The sequence below is a fragment of the Camelus dromedarius genome, chromosome 10 (assembly GCF_036321535.1).
Source record: "Camelus dromedarius isolate mCamDro1 chromosome 10, mCamDro1.pat, whole genome shotgun sequence".
In the NCBI taxonomy this organism is placed as follows: domain Eukaryota; kingdom Metazoa; phylum Chordata; class Mammalia; order Artiodactyla; family Camelidae; genus Camelus; species Camelus dromedarius.
The window spans coordinates 9,719,425-9,735,991 of NC_087445.1; the positions used below are offsets into that span (position 1 = coordinate 9,719,425).

The following is a 16,567-nucleotide window of genomic DNA, read 5'->3' on the forward strand; positions in this document are numbered from 1 at the left end:
AACAAAACATTCAGACCTATAAAGTCTGAATCCCAGAATCGAGTACACATATTACAATTGTCACATGAAAATAAAGTCCTTTCTAGAGGAAGATAAAAGCTACATGTCTAATTTTTTTTTCTTATACAGTGACTACTATTACATCTAAAACTACCAGACACATCTAAATACAGTACTAAATTATTTAAAACCAACACAAAAAATTCAACCTACCATCCACATATGATTAAGACTTTGGAGTTAAAAACGTTAAGACAACTGTAACTAATTATACCTAACAAGATGAAACTTTCGTAGAAGAATTCAAGCAGAGGAAATAATAATTTGGATAATCAAAAAATAAGAAAATAAAATAGAGTAATTACTAACTCAGTAAATGGTTTTAACAGCAGAGTGAATGAGCAAAAAGAATCAGTAAATTATAATAAAAGGTCAGTACAATCTGAAGGGAAAATGAATGGATTGAAAAAAGAGCATAAGAAACATTTGAGACCCAAATGAAAGTGTCAGTTATCCTAACTGAAGTATTGGGAGAGAAGACAGAGTGGAGTGAGTCAGGGCAAAGGGAAGAAAGTTATCCAGGATTCATTAGTACCTACAACCCCAAATAGGATGAATACCAAGAAAACCATGCCTAGGAAAATCATTTTAAATTACTAAAAAAATCAGAAGATAACATCTGGAAAGCAGCCAGAGAAAAAATAACTTTACCTTCAAATGGACAATAAGTTTAACAGATATATTTTCACAAGAAACACCTGAAGTTATTATATCCTTGTTATATTTCATTTAGAATCAGCTTATTAGGTATGAATTACCATATTCCTTAAGGTTTATTTATTTAAGGCAATACCATATGTATTTAAGGTAACATTTCTTTTAGCAGTGTCTTGGTCTTGAGGTGCAATCCATTAATCCCTCTTCAGAAATAAATATGTTGTTAGCCCAGCTGATGCAGCTGCTGCCTGCATCCAGCACTCAGCTGTCCTCCCTTATGATCACTAAGGTGATGACCCCATCCCTGATTGGTCTTCACCCAGTGATTGCTCAGCGCATGAGTGGAAATACCCTGCTTTCTCATCCCATCTTGGCGCAGCTTTGCTGGGTCATCTCCTCTCAGTACTGCCTGCAGAGATGGCAGAGTGGTTCTGCTGAAATTGCCTTGAAGCTTGACTTCTTCCTCTGACTGATTCGCCCCTCTTCTTCCTCATCCACAGCCACTGACCCCAGGAGACCTTCTTAACAAACTTCCTCCTCTCTGCTTTCTGCTTCAGAGTCTACTGCTCAAAGAAACCATCCTGGGACAGGTAAGTTCCATGTTTTTTTTCTTTCCTCTAATTGGGGCAGAACTTTTTTCGGTTCATTTGAAATAAAGTTTGCTTTATGTTTCCTCTCTCCAGCTATTTATGATATTTGTGTAGAAACTGGAATAACATTTCTATAGCAAGGTGATAATGTTAAGACAAAAAGGAATGAAAGAAAGTATTAGAGGAACAAAGATAAAAGCTGCAAATTGGAATCTGCTCACCTGTCTCAGCCTGGTGCAGGTGCACGTCATTTGGTGAAAAAGGAAAGGGAGTTGATGTTAGAGTATCTGCATGAACGCTTTCAGGAGCTTTGACTGTCACTGAGGAATGCTGTATTTGAACTTTTGAAAGTTCAGAAATAACAGGAGAAAACCAGTGAATCACCAAGAAGTAGCAATTAATAAGGTCTATTGTGCAAAAAGATGGTTTGTGAACCAGGCGTGCTCGAAACAACATGCAGTGAGGCTCAGAGGTATATGATTATAAAGCAGCTTATGAGGATGCATGACTGTTCTTTCACAGTGATTGGTTATAATATTAGGACTTTCTTAAATGATATGAAATTAGTTAGTAGTTATATCACTTCTAGAAAACAGTTTTAAGTTTTGCTTATGATTTCTAAATGCACAAACAGAAAGTGACCCAGGTCAAGTTAATCTTGCAAAAGAAGCTAAATTAAGCTTTGCTTCTATGACTAAAGTGGTTTTATCTGCTCCAGGAATTTTTTTTAAGACTGGTCTCCATTTGTTTTTGATTTTAACATGCTACTGATGTCACAGGCATTGAGCAAGTTAAGAAACACCTCTAAGTATTTTAGAATGTGTTTACCTTTAATAGTGGTGCTGGCATGATTTTTTCTTCTTTAGTTAGCATTTGAGAAATACAATGTTAAATATTTTTTTCAGTGAATTATGTATTACTTGACTTTTAAATCTTTTTTTGAGATATAATCCACATACCATACAATTCACACATTTGAAGCTTGCAATTCAATTTTTTTTAGTATATTCATAGGTATGTGCAACTACCTATATACAGTCAATTAGAAAACATTTTCATCTCCTCCAAAAGAAATGCCGTACCTTGTGACTAGCCTTTTATCCCTTCAACTTCTACATCCATCCCTAAACAATTACCTGTCTTTCACTATCTATACATTTTTCTGTTTTAGTCATTTTATGTGAATGCAATCATATAAAAGGTGGTATTTTTTGACTTAACTACTTTAACTTACCACATGTTCTCAAGATACATCTTGAATGTATCAGTACTTCACTGCTTTAATGTCTGAATATTCTGTTGTATGGGCATGCCATAAGTTGTTGATTCATTCTGCCATTGATGGGTATATGAACTGTTTCCACCTTTTTGGTTATATGTAGAATACTGTTATTAATATTCATGTACAAGTTTTTGTGTGGACAAAAGTATTCATTTCTCTTGGGTATATACATAGAAGTAGAATTAGTGGGTCATATGGAAACTCCACCTTTAATCATTAAAAAAACTACTAGAGAGTTTTTCAAAGTGGCTGGAATATTGTACATTCCCACCAGCAGCAAATCAATATTCCAGTTTCTCTGTTTTCTCACCAGCGCTTATTGTTATTTTCCTGTAAGACTCTAACCATCCTAATGGGTAGAAAGTAGTATCTCATTGTGTTCTGGGTTTGTACTTCCATGATGACTGAGGATGTCAAACATCTTTTCATGTGCTTACTGGCCATTTGTATTCTTCATGGAAGAAATATCTACTCATGTCTTTTGCTCTTCTTTCAATTGGGTTGTTTGTGTTTTTATTACTGATTTGTAAAAGTTCTTTATATATTCTAAATACAAGTCCCTTATAAGATGTATGACTTGCAAATATGTTTCCTATTCTGTTTTTACTTTTCACTTTCTTGATTGTATCTTTGAAGCAGTTACTTTTTAATATTGATCGAATTTTTTGTTGTTACTGTCCATGTTTTTGTGTCATTTCTAAGAATCCTTTGCCAAATCTAAGGTAAAAGATATTTGCCATTATGCTTTCTTTTAAGGGTTTTATAGCTTTAGCTTCTACGTTTAAGTCTGTGGTCAATTTTGACTTAATTTTTACCCCAGGTGTAAGGTAAGGGAACGATTTGATTTTTTGCAAGCAGCTATTTATCTGTCCCAACATCATTTGTTGAAAAGAATCTTCTTTTCTCTTTGGATGGTCTTGGCATGTTGTAGAAAATTATTTGGCCATATGTTAGTTAGTGTTTTGGATTTTCAGTTCTGTTTCATTGATTTTTATCTATGTTTCTATGACAGCACACTTTTTTGATTACCATTGCTTTGTAGTAAGCTTTGAAATGAGGAAGTGTGAAGTCTTACACTGTGTTTTGTTTTTCAAGATTGTTTTGGATATTCTGGGTCCCTTATAATTTGACATGAATTTTAGAATCAGCTCATCCACTCCTATGATAAAGTCAGCTGACATTGTAATGAGGAATGTGTTAAACCTGTAGCTAAGTTTGGGAAGTATTGCCATTTTAACAAGGTTAAGTGTTTCAATCATGGGCACAGATTGGTTTCCCAGTTATTTATATGTGGCTTAATTTCTGTCAATATTTTGGACTTTTTCAAATTATAAAAGTTTTTACTTCCTTTGATAAATGTATACCTAGTGGGGTTTTTTTTTATGTTACTGTGAAAGGGATGTTTTTCTTAATTCCATTTTAAGAATATTCACTGCAAGTCTGTAGAAAGATTATACAAATGTATAGAAAAATTATGTGAGATGATTATTTTTGCCTGATTAAATATTTTGTATGAGGCAGACAGACAAAGTCATCAGTATTTTGGGTAATGTATACCTTTTCTTGAGAAAAAGAATGAAACCAGAGTGGACAAAATAAGACTTTAAAGCTGGACGAGATACTGGTTAAAAATATCTTTACAGAGAAATATGAATTTAATGATTAGAAGATGCTTTGTGAAATGCATTAAATATATTTTCTACTTATTTCTTTGCTCATTCACTCAAAGTATTTAAATATTGACTAGATGGCATAATTGTAATGGTCACCAGGAATACAGTTGTGAGCCAGTTTTCTGCCCTCATGTCCACACGTGTTTAATTTTCTTTATCATTTACTAGATTATAAACTGTGTGAGGTCAGTGATTGTCTTGTTCATTCTTGCATAATAAGCACAACTAAGAGTAAATGCTAATGCATAGGAGCAGCATGTAACCGTGATAAGGAGCTTTGGGTAAGAATTTACCTTGAATCTGAAAACTTAAGAATAAGTGTGGTAGGCAAGATAATGGGTCCCTAAAGATGTCTCACCCTAATCCTGGGACTCTATGTTGGTGTCATCTTACATGGAAAAGGGAGTTTTCAGATACGATTAAGCAATTTGAAACTGAAAGATTAGCCTGGACTATTTGGGTGGGCCTAGCTCATTACAAAGGCTCTAAGAAGTAAAAGAGGGAAGCAGGTGATTCAGTGTCAGAATGAAGTGATGTGAAAAAGGCTGGAGCAGCCATTTCTGCTTTGATGATAGCGTGACAAGCTCAGGACTGCAGGCAGTCCCAGGAAGCTCCAAGGAGGCAGGGGAATGGATTCTGTCCCGCAGCCTTCAACAGCGGTTTAGCCCTGCCGACAGCATGAGTGTAACCCTGTTAGACCCTTTTCAGACTTCTGCCATGCAGAGCCATAAATCAAAAAGTTTGTATCATTTAAACCACTAGGTTATAGACAATTATTTTTTTTGCAGTAGAAATAGAAAAGCAATACAATAAATAAGGGACAAGAAGGTCTTGCACTGGTAGGGAAGTTGTCATATGTCAAAGAATACAGAGAAAGAACTTGCCATATTCCAGTTATAAAAGTAGTGAAAGACAGTTGGAGCATGTAATTTAAGTCAGGACAAGAAGTAAATTGAAAGCCGAAACTAGATTACAAAGAATATTGCAAATCTTGTAAGGAACTAAACATTTATTAATGACAAGGAGAGCTTTTGAAAGCATTTAAAACAGGAGATAACTTGATCTAATTTTTGTTTGAGGAAGGTCATTCTGAATCCATTGTGGCTTCATAGTAGGCAGACTTAACATTGAGCTGTTATCATTCAGTCCACAAGTGTTAATGACCAAAACTAGGATAGTTGCTCTTGTCATAAAGAGGATGAGAAAGATTAATGCAATAAGTGGGAGTTAGAATTAACTAAATGGTGATAGACAGAGAAGTCAATGTTGATATCATGATTTCCTCCTTGGGTAAATGGGTGGGCAGTAGAATTGTTGAATGGTGTATTAATGCTGAATGAATAGGTTTAGGAGAACAGAAGTTCAATGATGGAAATATCAATTAATAGATTATTCCCAGTTGAAAAATCAGTTGGCTTTATGGTTCTGAATAACAGATGAAGATTCAGGGTTGAATACATATAAGGTAATTGAAGTGGTGAAGAAAATGTTTGTATACTTTTCCCAAAAGACAGCAAAAAAGAGATGGATCTAGGACATTACCCTGGGAATGCTAACATTTAAGAGTTTTTTTTTTTTTAAACATGAAACTTTAACCTGATTGTGTTACTTTTGCTCTGCTGCATTGCAGGCTGTGGAGTTGGAGAATGGAATATAAACCATGCTTCCATATTAATAGGTCAAATTCTTTACATACTTTGAAACTGTTTCCCTATTTTCCATTGGGTATAATAGTTTCAAATTTGAAGCTTGTGTAAGGAAAAAATAGGATATAGTATTGTAATGCCTAGCAAAATGACCGAGTTATAAAATGAATGAGAGATATAATGACCATTTTGTTATGGTCACTAAACAGTGGCTGTTATTTGATCACTTATTAATAATTTCTAATATGATTTAATATATTTCATTGATACATTAAATGCAATTTTCTTTTTCTTAGATAATGAAATGGCAAAATCCTATGTAAAAAAAGTTTGACTCAATGGTTCCATAACACCTAATCTACAAACTATGGAAAAAGTATTCTATAAAAATAGAAACATGAGCAATAAATAACTCAACATCTATCCATTGTTAGAATAAATTAATATTTTATATTGGTTTTGGCTCAGGACATGTTCAAATGAATGCAATACTTGAGATTAAACAAAGCATTTTGAAATTTGTTATTAAAAACACTGTAATTGATGCAGGAGCTAAAGAAAGCAAGCCTAACACGGCAGGATTCTTCCTCTGCTCCTTGTGTTGGTGTGTGCTTGTTAAACGTGTAATTATCACACCTTCTCTAAAGGGTATTGGAGGTTACAAAGTGTAAATATATTAACATTTCTTTTCCCCAAATATCAAAGTTTCAAAACTCTCGTATAACCATTTACCAATGATTGTAGTCCAGGAGTGTGGTAACTCCCTGTTCCCTGAGTTACTGTTAAAATATTTGTTAGACTGCAGTTCGTAATTGAACTACTATGTATCCTTGTTTGTTTTCAGTTAAATTGTAAGACCTTTGGCTGTATCAGTTATGCTTTATAATTGTGTTATCTTTTAGAGTTGTAAGAACAATGCTAGGTACATAATTGATAGGTTTTGATTGATGAAGAAGTAAGCATAATCTCAGTTATTTTATTTGACCACTTACATAGATATATTGACCTATTTTTTCCTTTTCTCATTTGATATATTCAGTTTTGCAATAGTTGTATGAAGCAGAGATTATAACAGCATTTAAAATCACCAGGAGTGTTTCACAAGAAAAGTAGCAAAAAAAAAAAAAAAAACCAAAACCAAAACAAAACCCTGTAAAAAACAGCATTGGAATAAATGCATTAATAACCAAGCAAATTAAAGTCTATAAGAACTGATGAGTTGTATGGAACTAAAATTTATAGTGAATATACATATGCACACACACACATACACACACACACATCCTTCCACGCATGCTTTTAAACCTTCACACACACTTGAACACACATACATGTATTTTTTTTATCCTACTTGGCATCCAAGTGGAGACAAAGAATTGAAACCTTGATCAGCATTTATACATATATATATGTATATATATACATTTTTTCTTAAATTGGTTGCTATACAAGTTGGCAATTAAAATTTGTTCCCATAGACTCTTTCAAACTATAGAGTATCTTCAGATCTAGAATTGTTAGTTAAGAAATAATTTTTATGAGGCCCAGAAAAATATTCCTTGCAGTAAATTCAGGAGTATAAATAGTGCTTTCTATTACTGTAATTTTTTTTTATTAAAAATGCATACTGTATTCATCAGCCCAGGCTGCTATAACAAAATACTGCAGACCAGCTGTAAAATATGTCCAAAAGAAAAGGAAATACCAACACCTGGATGCAAAAACAGTCTACAAATATGCAAAGTAAATGAGCAATTCATAAAATAAATTGACAGAATAATATGTTGGGTAATAAAATACCAATACTTCTTGAGAACCAAAATATTTGTCAGGAAAATTTAAAAAGAAAAAGAAATCCTTAATTTTTCCCCCTAATGTGTGGAAATTAACAGTTTAGCATGCTTTTAGCCCAGTGTGTCTCTGTTAGTAGTCAATTTTTCACTGAACATTTAAAAAAAAATCAAAGGAATTTCCAAGAGCTATTATGACTTCCACTTAAAGATTAAAGTTGCTGTTTTCTATAAGGCTGGTTGTTGTCTGTAACTTTGTCATCTCGTATTGAAATGAAGACATTTTAGTTCTTGTCTTCATGTTTGAAATGTGGTGTGTAAAGTATTAGAGCATACTATTATTAAATTGTAGTTTTCCCATCCACACTATTCTTGTCTCTTCACTTTTGCTGTCATTTCTTACCTTGCATCTTGGATTTATATGTATTTGTATTTTTCTCAAGATGAAAGGAAGTTTTCCTCAGCAGGTGTGCAGTATTATTTTTGTCATGTCGCCAGTGTATTATAAAAATTGCTCACTTAATGAGGATTGACAGCACATACAGAGAATATGTTCTAGAAAATCAATTTCAAGGATCACTTTTCATTTATTATCTGATTGTAAAACAGTATAATGGTATTACGCATCCTGTCAGAATTATGGTAAGCAATTCAAATATCTCAGTACAACTTTAAGCCTGTTCTTTACTCCTTAGTATGATGTTAAAAAGTAAAAATCGGCTGCTGTGAAAAGTGTCCAGTGTTCAAGCTTAAAGGTGGACTAGCATATTGCCACATGTATGGTATTCTTATGCCTGAAGTACCTGAAAGTATGTGCATTTCCAATACTATCACCTTTTAAAACCCCACACTTGGATAGATTTAAATTAACCACACTCTTGAATTGGGGCGCTGAATGAAAGGTGTGTCTCTGAATGAAAATACTTAGGTTTAAAACTAATCTTAACCTGGGCCAATGATGGGAAGTTTTCTGACTGCCTTCTCTCTGACGAGAGAAAAACTAGGACAATGGAATCCCTTGGTGGTGAAGCTTTCTCACGTTAGTTTTTACACTTTGTGGGATGTAGTTTTCTATAAACCTTTCTTATCCTTCAGTCTGTTCACACTAATAGTGTTTTTAAACTATATCTTTTAAAGACCACTCACATTTGTGGTTTTTAAAATTCTGCACTCTTTGCAAGAAGTGCCAGTATTTCAGGGTGTAGGATTAAAGAGCGATGTTCTGTTGAAGGGGCTTCGAAAAATGTTATCATTAAATGATGTTAAACAATTTGAATCAAACTTCATAACCAAAATCTGAATTATACTACTAGATGGAGTTTTGGGTTTTGGGTTGGAGTGTTTGATACATGCTATAGAATTTCAGAGAAAATTACTTTATATGCTTACTGTAAATATCTGCAGGTGTTCACCTGCATACTTCAGTGGCTTTCTCTGAGTTATTATTAGGATCTGTAATAAAATTTAATTTTAACTTTTACTTAAAAAAGTGTCCTATACTAGGGATTAGAATAACACTTGCAAATCAGAGCATTACATTAATCTCAGAAAGGTAACATTAAACAAGATTTGTGAAACAGTGCAGGAACCTGTCGAGTTTACAGACAGGCAAGCTAAAGCTTATACTCTGGGATGACACTTGCCTTTAATTCATGGTTGTTTGAGTGACCACTGACCTCAGGATTGAAAAAGCAGTTTCATCTGGTCAGTCACAGTTATCAGCAGCTAACACATGAGCCGTATATGTGCTAGTTTTTTTTTTTTTAACTTTTTTTGATTTATAATAATTTTACTATGTTGTGTCAAATTCCAGTGTAGAGCACAATTTTTCAGTTATACATGAACATATATGTTTTGTCATATTTTTTTCTTTGTGAGCTACTATAAGAACTTGTATATATTTCCCTGTGCTATACAGTATAATCTTGTTTATCTATTCTACATTTTGAAATCCCTGTCTATCCCTTCCCACCTCTCACACCCTTTGCCAGCCACAAATTTGTATTCTATGTCTATGAGTCTGTTTCTGTTTTGTATTTACGTTTTGTTGTTTGTTTGATTTAGAGTCTACAAATGAGTGATCTCATATGGTATTTTTCTTTCTCTCTCTGTCTTAGTTCACTTAGAATGACATTCTCCAGGAGCATCCATGTTGCTGCAAATGGTGTTATGTTGTTGGTTTTTATGGCTGAATAGTATTCCATTGTATAAACATACCACTTCTTTATCCAGTCATCTGTTGATGGATTTTTAGGCTGTTTCCATGTCTTGGCTATTGTAAATAGTGCTGCTATGAACATTGGGGTGCAGGTGACATTTTGAAGTAGGATTCCTTCTGGATATTTGCCCAGGAGTGGGATTCCTGGGTCATAGGGTAAGTCTATTCCTAGTCTTTTGAGGAATCTCCATACTGTTTTCCACAGTGGCTGCACTAAACTGCATTCCCACCAGCAGTGTAGGAGGGTTCCCCTTTCTTCACAGCCTCTCCAGCATTTGTCATTTGTGGATTTTTGAATGATGGCCATTCTGACTGGTATGAGGTGATACCTCATTGTAGTTTTGGGGGTTTTTTATAATTATTTTATTTATTTATTTTTAACATTTTTTAATTGATTTATAATCATTTTACAATGTTGTGTCAAATTCCAGTGTAGAGCACAATTTTTCAGTTATACACCTCATTGTAGTTTTGATTTGCATTTCTCTGATAATTAGTGATACTGAGCATTTTTTCATGTGCCTATTGATCATTTGTATGTCTTCCTTGGAGAATTGCTTGTTTAGGTCTTTTGCCCATTTTTGGATTGGGTTGCTTGTTTTTTTCTTATTAAGTCATATGAACTGCTTATATATTCTGGAGATCAAGCCTTTGTCGGTTTCATTTGCAAAAATTTTCTCCCATTCTGTAGGCTGTCTTTTTGTTTTACTTATGGTTTCCTTTGCTGTGCAGAAGCTTGTAAGTTTCATCAGGTCCCATTTGTTTATTCTTGCTTTTATTTCTATTGCTTGAGTAGACTGTTCTAGGAGAACATTTTTGAGATGAATGTCAGATAATATTTTGCCTATATTTTCTTCTAGGGGGTTTATTGTTCTTGTTTTATGTTTAAGTCTTTGACCCATTTTGAGTTTATTTTTGTGTGTGGTGTAAGGGAGTGTTCATATGTGTGCTATTGACAGGAACCAGTAACTCATACTAGTTCCCTTTTCCCCTAGTAATTGATTTAACCACACTCTATAGCATAGAACTTCAGGAAAGTAGATGTCAGTAGAACTCAACATATCTAGGATTCTTACTGGATGGTCATATATCTGTGTGATTATGCAAAAAAAAAAGTCAATACTGGCTAAGATGACAGGCAAGAATACCTCCATGTATTAACAAACTCTCCTTAAATAGCAGAACATAAACAGGAAAGTGTAAGTGGAATTTAAGGTTAAAAGATGCTTTTTATAAGTCAGTCTAGTCCTGAAAATTTCATAGACCTATAAATCTTCAAAATTTTTGTGTTGAACTTAATCACTAATTTAAGGAGGCTTCTTAAATAATTGACTAAAGTAGGTGGAAACAGTCCCTTCCCCAAAGAGTGGATAGGCGATGGGATCCATTGAAATGGAAACTTACTTGGAAATCAACATCCTAGTGAAATGAGAAACAAATTCATACATGTTCTCCATTTTAATAAAACCCTTATTTTTATACTTATTTCATACAGTTAATGCTTAAGTAGCAATTCTAGGATTGTTTGTAGGGCAGGTTAACAATTCAGGTGTCTATTGTGTTTTCTTCACAGTTAGAAAACAGAGTCTGGAAAGAAAGTTAAAAGCTAGCTAATCTGTTTCCTATCAAGAGAGGGCAAAAGGGATTATAACCACCTGTGGCAAGTGCCTACCAGTTCATCTCTGCTTGAAATGACCTATCTTACAAATTTGCTGAGTTCCTCTCTCTCAGAGAGAAGGTTACTGATAACTTGAAGAATGTCGAGATTGTACCATGCCTAGAGTAGACTGAAGTAACATATCAGTTGATACATTGTAATGCAAATGAAAGACACATGAATTCTGGGCCAACATTTATCTGGGCATTCCTCCTCTAGTCAGTTCTTAATTGTTCTGTGTTCTATAATCCGAGGTACAGATTCAATTCAATCTATTATCTTTGGCCAAGAATTTGTCAAAAAGCCAAAATGTCACATTAAATATCACTCAACTTTTAAAAGAACAAAATGAAAAATTGTAAGTATGTATTTTAAAAGCATGGAAATCTTCCTATACTTGTCTTAGTCTACTTTCATATCTTGTTTTGGGATAGATATTCCAAAATATTGATTTAGCAAAATAAAAAAATACTTATTTATTGATGCATAATTAGTATCTTCAGGAAAATAATATAGTGGATCATGTAACTTGGGACATTTATATTCAAACCATGAATTTATGGGCATTACTTACGTATAGTTTCAAGAAGAACATCAATTCCTGAAATTTATTTCCTTCCTGTAAATTGCCTCCTTAGGATGCAAGCAAATGAAAACGCTGCTTCATTTTGAAGAGAGTGACTTTAAAATGCTCTAGGTAGGATGCAAATAAGGATTTATTTAGAATGAATATCAAGAATATACATATTAAAAGTACATAATTTTTTACAACGTTGACTTTAAAAACTGCATGAAAAAATAGACATCAGAGCTGAAACTTTAGATGAAAATAATTACTGTTGAAGCATCTCAATTTCAATGTATGTATGAATAGCATGGTTAAAAGATTTGAAGTTATGACTAAAGTATACAAAAGAAACCACTGCCAATATGATTGTATGCATCATATTTTAATAACAGAATGAATAAATATCCATTTCAAAACTGGTTTAAAGTTCTCTGGTGGACATCCCTTAAAAAAGCATTTCTCAAAATTTCAACCAAAATTCTTTTGAAAACAAATGAAAACATATCAGGAGCGAATGTCAAATTATTGCTGGAATTAGATAGAAATTTTCATTAATTAGAAGATGTGGTGTCTACATAGTGTCTACCAAGTTATTCCACTTAGAAAAATATACATCTGAAATAAGTAGAAAGAAATAAGCTTCTAGTTTATAGTCAATTATTTGGTCAATTCTATGCAAAATTTTTGAGAAGCTAGATTAATGGACAATTTAAGAAATTAATTATATGAAATGATTTCATGGTGACTAGAGGGATAATTAGATAAATAATTTTCAAAAAACTAAAAATGCAGCAAAGGCAACCCAACTAATACCATTAAATCCATTAAATTTTTAGAGCAGCATTAATAAATCTCCATTTCAGACTTTGGTTCAAAATGCTCTGGATAACAGCTCAACGTTCCCCAGATTTGCATAGTTTTGAATAGGAGAGATTATATTAAAACTTCTAAGAAGCATTGAGTTCTAGTATTTTGGAAAGTTTTGTAGGTAAACATTGTAATTAAATTTTTCTAAATTGTTTTTTGAAATCAGAAAACAATAGTGCCTTCATAAACAACACAATGAGAGAATACTAACACCAATTTCATATTAATACTTATGTAAAAGTTATTGCTAAAAATTCATATTTAATATAAGAATGTAAACATGATTCAGTATTAGTAAATATATTAATACAGTTCTTCATACTAATAGGTCAGCAAAAATTTCATATAATGATTTCCTTGAAAATTTATTTGATAAAGTTCAAAAATCATTTAAAAGCCTTTAATTAAATAAAAAATAATGGATCTATAAACATAATGTTAATTCATAATCCAGAATCATGCATAGTACAGTAACATAGGAATTACCATTAAACTCAGGAAGACTAATGAGGGTATGTGTTACTAATAGTCCTTGAGTATTCTACATAGAAGTCCAATCAATGCAATTAGAGGAAAGAAAGAATATAGAGATTTTTCAATTGATACACAAAAATTAACTTTAAATATACTGACAATGAGTTAGAATAAAGAAATGAAAGAATAGACTCTTCGTAGCAGAAGATAAAAATGGAAGCACTTTTTAAAATGTTTACAGTGGGCATGTATGACCCAAGTTTAAAATTAAACACTTTTTATAAAAAAAAATACAGTAGGTAAAGGGAATTAAGAGGCACAAACTTATAGTGATAAAACAAGTAAGTCGTGGGGATGTAATACAAAGAATAGAGAATATAGTCAGTAATAGTGTAATAACTTCAAATGCTGACAGGTAGTAACTTGACTTATCATGATCACATCAGTGTACATAGACATTGAATCACTGTGTTGTACACCAGAAACTAATAAAAATATATGTCAATTATCCATCAGTAATTTTAAAAAGACAATAGCTTTGGAAGTGAAAAATGTATGATTGATGGTGACAAAATTTAAATACACATTAAATATTTCAGCAAGAAATCTGAAAGACTTCGATAGTTAACAATTTGTAAATCTATAGAAACTTTATTAAAAAAGCATAAAAATGGACCTCCCTAAATAAATGGAATGGCATAACAAGTGTCTGGGTAAAAGCACTCCTTATGGTAAAGATACTCATTCTCTCTAAATCAATCTGTAAACAAAATAAAAATTATAAAATCTTAAAAAAAAAAAGTGAAACCTGGAAACCTGACTGTAAAATTTATCCTCCCTATCAAATACACACACATGATATAAAAGTAAGTCACTAAATAGAAAATTATTCATCTACTAACCGACAACTAGAACAACAGGGAAAAAAACTTTCTATAAAGAGAATTGATGAAGAGGGCTCATTATGTAATTCAATTTTACTACTAAACTAGTACAAATCTATTTAAAGTATAAACTCAAGGTTAAGTTTGCACCTAAGAGGATGTGGCACACTTCTGATTCGTGTACCTACTTTTATGTCATGTTGGGATGCCCTTGAGTTTACCTGTGTCTGCCAGCCTTGTCCAGGCTTCCTGCATCCAGGTTCTGAAGGGGTCCAGTTGTGGGGTGAGCTGGGAAACACCTGTCGGGAGAATGGATGGGTGTCTGAATGGCCCTTACCTGACTCCAGAATCTCTAGGACCTGTTTGGATCTCTGGGTCCTTTACAGGAATAGTGAAGCCCTAGCCATGTGAGCCTGGGTCAGGCAAGAGCTGCCAAGGCACCTGACAATGACTGGGGCAGCCAACTTTGCATCTTTCAGAGCCAGTGCGCAGACCTGGAACCACGGACAGATCCAACTTAGTTGTGGCCACTCTGAAAGAATCACTTGGATCCAGCAGATACAAAAGGCTGTCCCCACAGAGGGGTATAAAATTCTATCCACCTATCCCCCTAAAGCATGCTTTTATTCCTATTTCCATGCAGGTCCTTAATGGGCCCTGGATGCAAAGCCCAGACACCCTGAGCTGGTCTGGCTTAGAAAACCAATATGGGAACTTCCTTGAATCCAGACAACCTGGCAGACTAACCCAGTCGAGCCTGGGGATGGATGGGGGTTCCAAGTCCATCAGTCCCAGCTCTGGCTGGTTGCTGCCGCTACTCCTAAATGGTTCCTTGCTAGGGTTCCTCCAGGGGTGTCCAGCTTGGTCTGCTTTGAAATGAGATGTTTCTGAAGGAATTCCTAGATCCAAAAGGCACTGAGGAAGACCCCACAGACCCTAGGTACAGACCCGTTATTCTAAACAACCAGGACCCTCCCAGGCACTCTTCATGCCTGTTGATTTCTAGGGCTGGGTATAGTCAGTCTTGACTCTGGAAATGACACTAGTGTGGATCTTCATCTCTGGCTCTGGGATTTAAGACCTTTTCATTGCTGATACGGGTGGAAATCAACAACAGAGAGTTGCTGTTGGAGGTCAAGCAGGTAGTTAACTAGGTGACAGTGGCATTGGAATTGGTGTCAGAGATAGGTTCTGCCTCTGGGAGTCTATACTTAACATGATGAATAAAATATATATTCCACTGTAATTACTGGTGAAAAACAGTGATGTGCTAAAGTTCAAAGTATTAATTCTAAGACTTGACATTTAGTTAATGGAGACAGAATCATCATAAGACATTATTGAATCTAATTCATTTAAGATATATCTTTTCAGATAAATAATGGTGAAATTAAATTTGCTATTAAAATGTAGCTTGTTTTTAATATCAAATATAAAAGGTAATACAGGCTTATTATAGAGAAACTACAATACAAGGTTATGGTAGTGAGAGCAATTACCTTTCCTAATCCTTGGAGAGAAATTCATTTTTTGAGATTGTTTCTTATCTTAGTGTCTATTATTTATTTTGGATGATTTGGTATATATAAAATTGTTTCATTAGCCTGCAGCTTTTTAAAAATATCTATTTTAAAATAATATTAATTTTAAAAATACATGTTAATTTAAAAATTAAAAAAATAGAACATTAATAAAAAATAAAATCATGCACATATAAATTACTTAGGGTTTTTTTTCCCACATAAATTTTTAGATAGATAAGATGATTCAGTGTGTAGTAACTTTTAAGCACACTGAACACAAATATATTTTCAGGTACTAGTAAGAAGGAAATAGGGACATACTTCTAACAGTGTTAAATATGTGTCTGGTGATTTACAAGTCTGTTAATTGTGTCAAAAACATACATAATTTAAGACTAGGTCATCAGAAATCCAGACCAATGAAAACAACTTTGTTGAAGTTTTATTTTGTTCTCTGCAGCAATGATGTTTTTGTAAAGGAGTACAAGTTACAGTGGTTTAGCCCCTAAACAGGGGATTCTAGAAGAAAGACACCCGTTACCATGTGAAGCAGTCACCAAGTACGTTAGAGATTTCATTTACACCACACAACAAGGATATGTGTATTGGATCACACTTCTTGGGAAGAGCAAAGAAACAGAAGCAGATGAGAAAGAACAGGCAGGGTCAAATATTCTT

At 33.6% G+C, this 16,567-nt stretch overlaps 1 long non-coding RNA gene across 1 annotated transcript in view; it reads left to right on the plus strand.

Annotated features, from left to right (window-relative positions):
- The first annotated feature begins 1,151 nt into the window (after positions 1-1,151).
- The window catches only part of LOC135322248 (uncharacterized), a 247,762-nt gene continuing 232,346 nt past the window's right edge, over positions 1,152-16,567 (plus strand). Inside the window, exon 1 of the long non-coding RNA XR_010382599.1 lies at positions 1,152-1,307. This is a non-coding gene — a long non-coding RNA (uncharacterized LOC135322248). The remainder of the gene's footprint in view (positions 1,308-16,567) is intronic.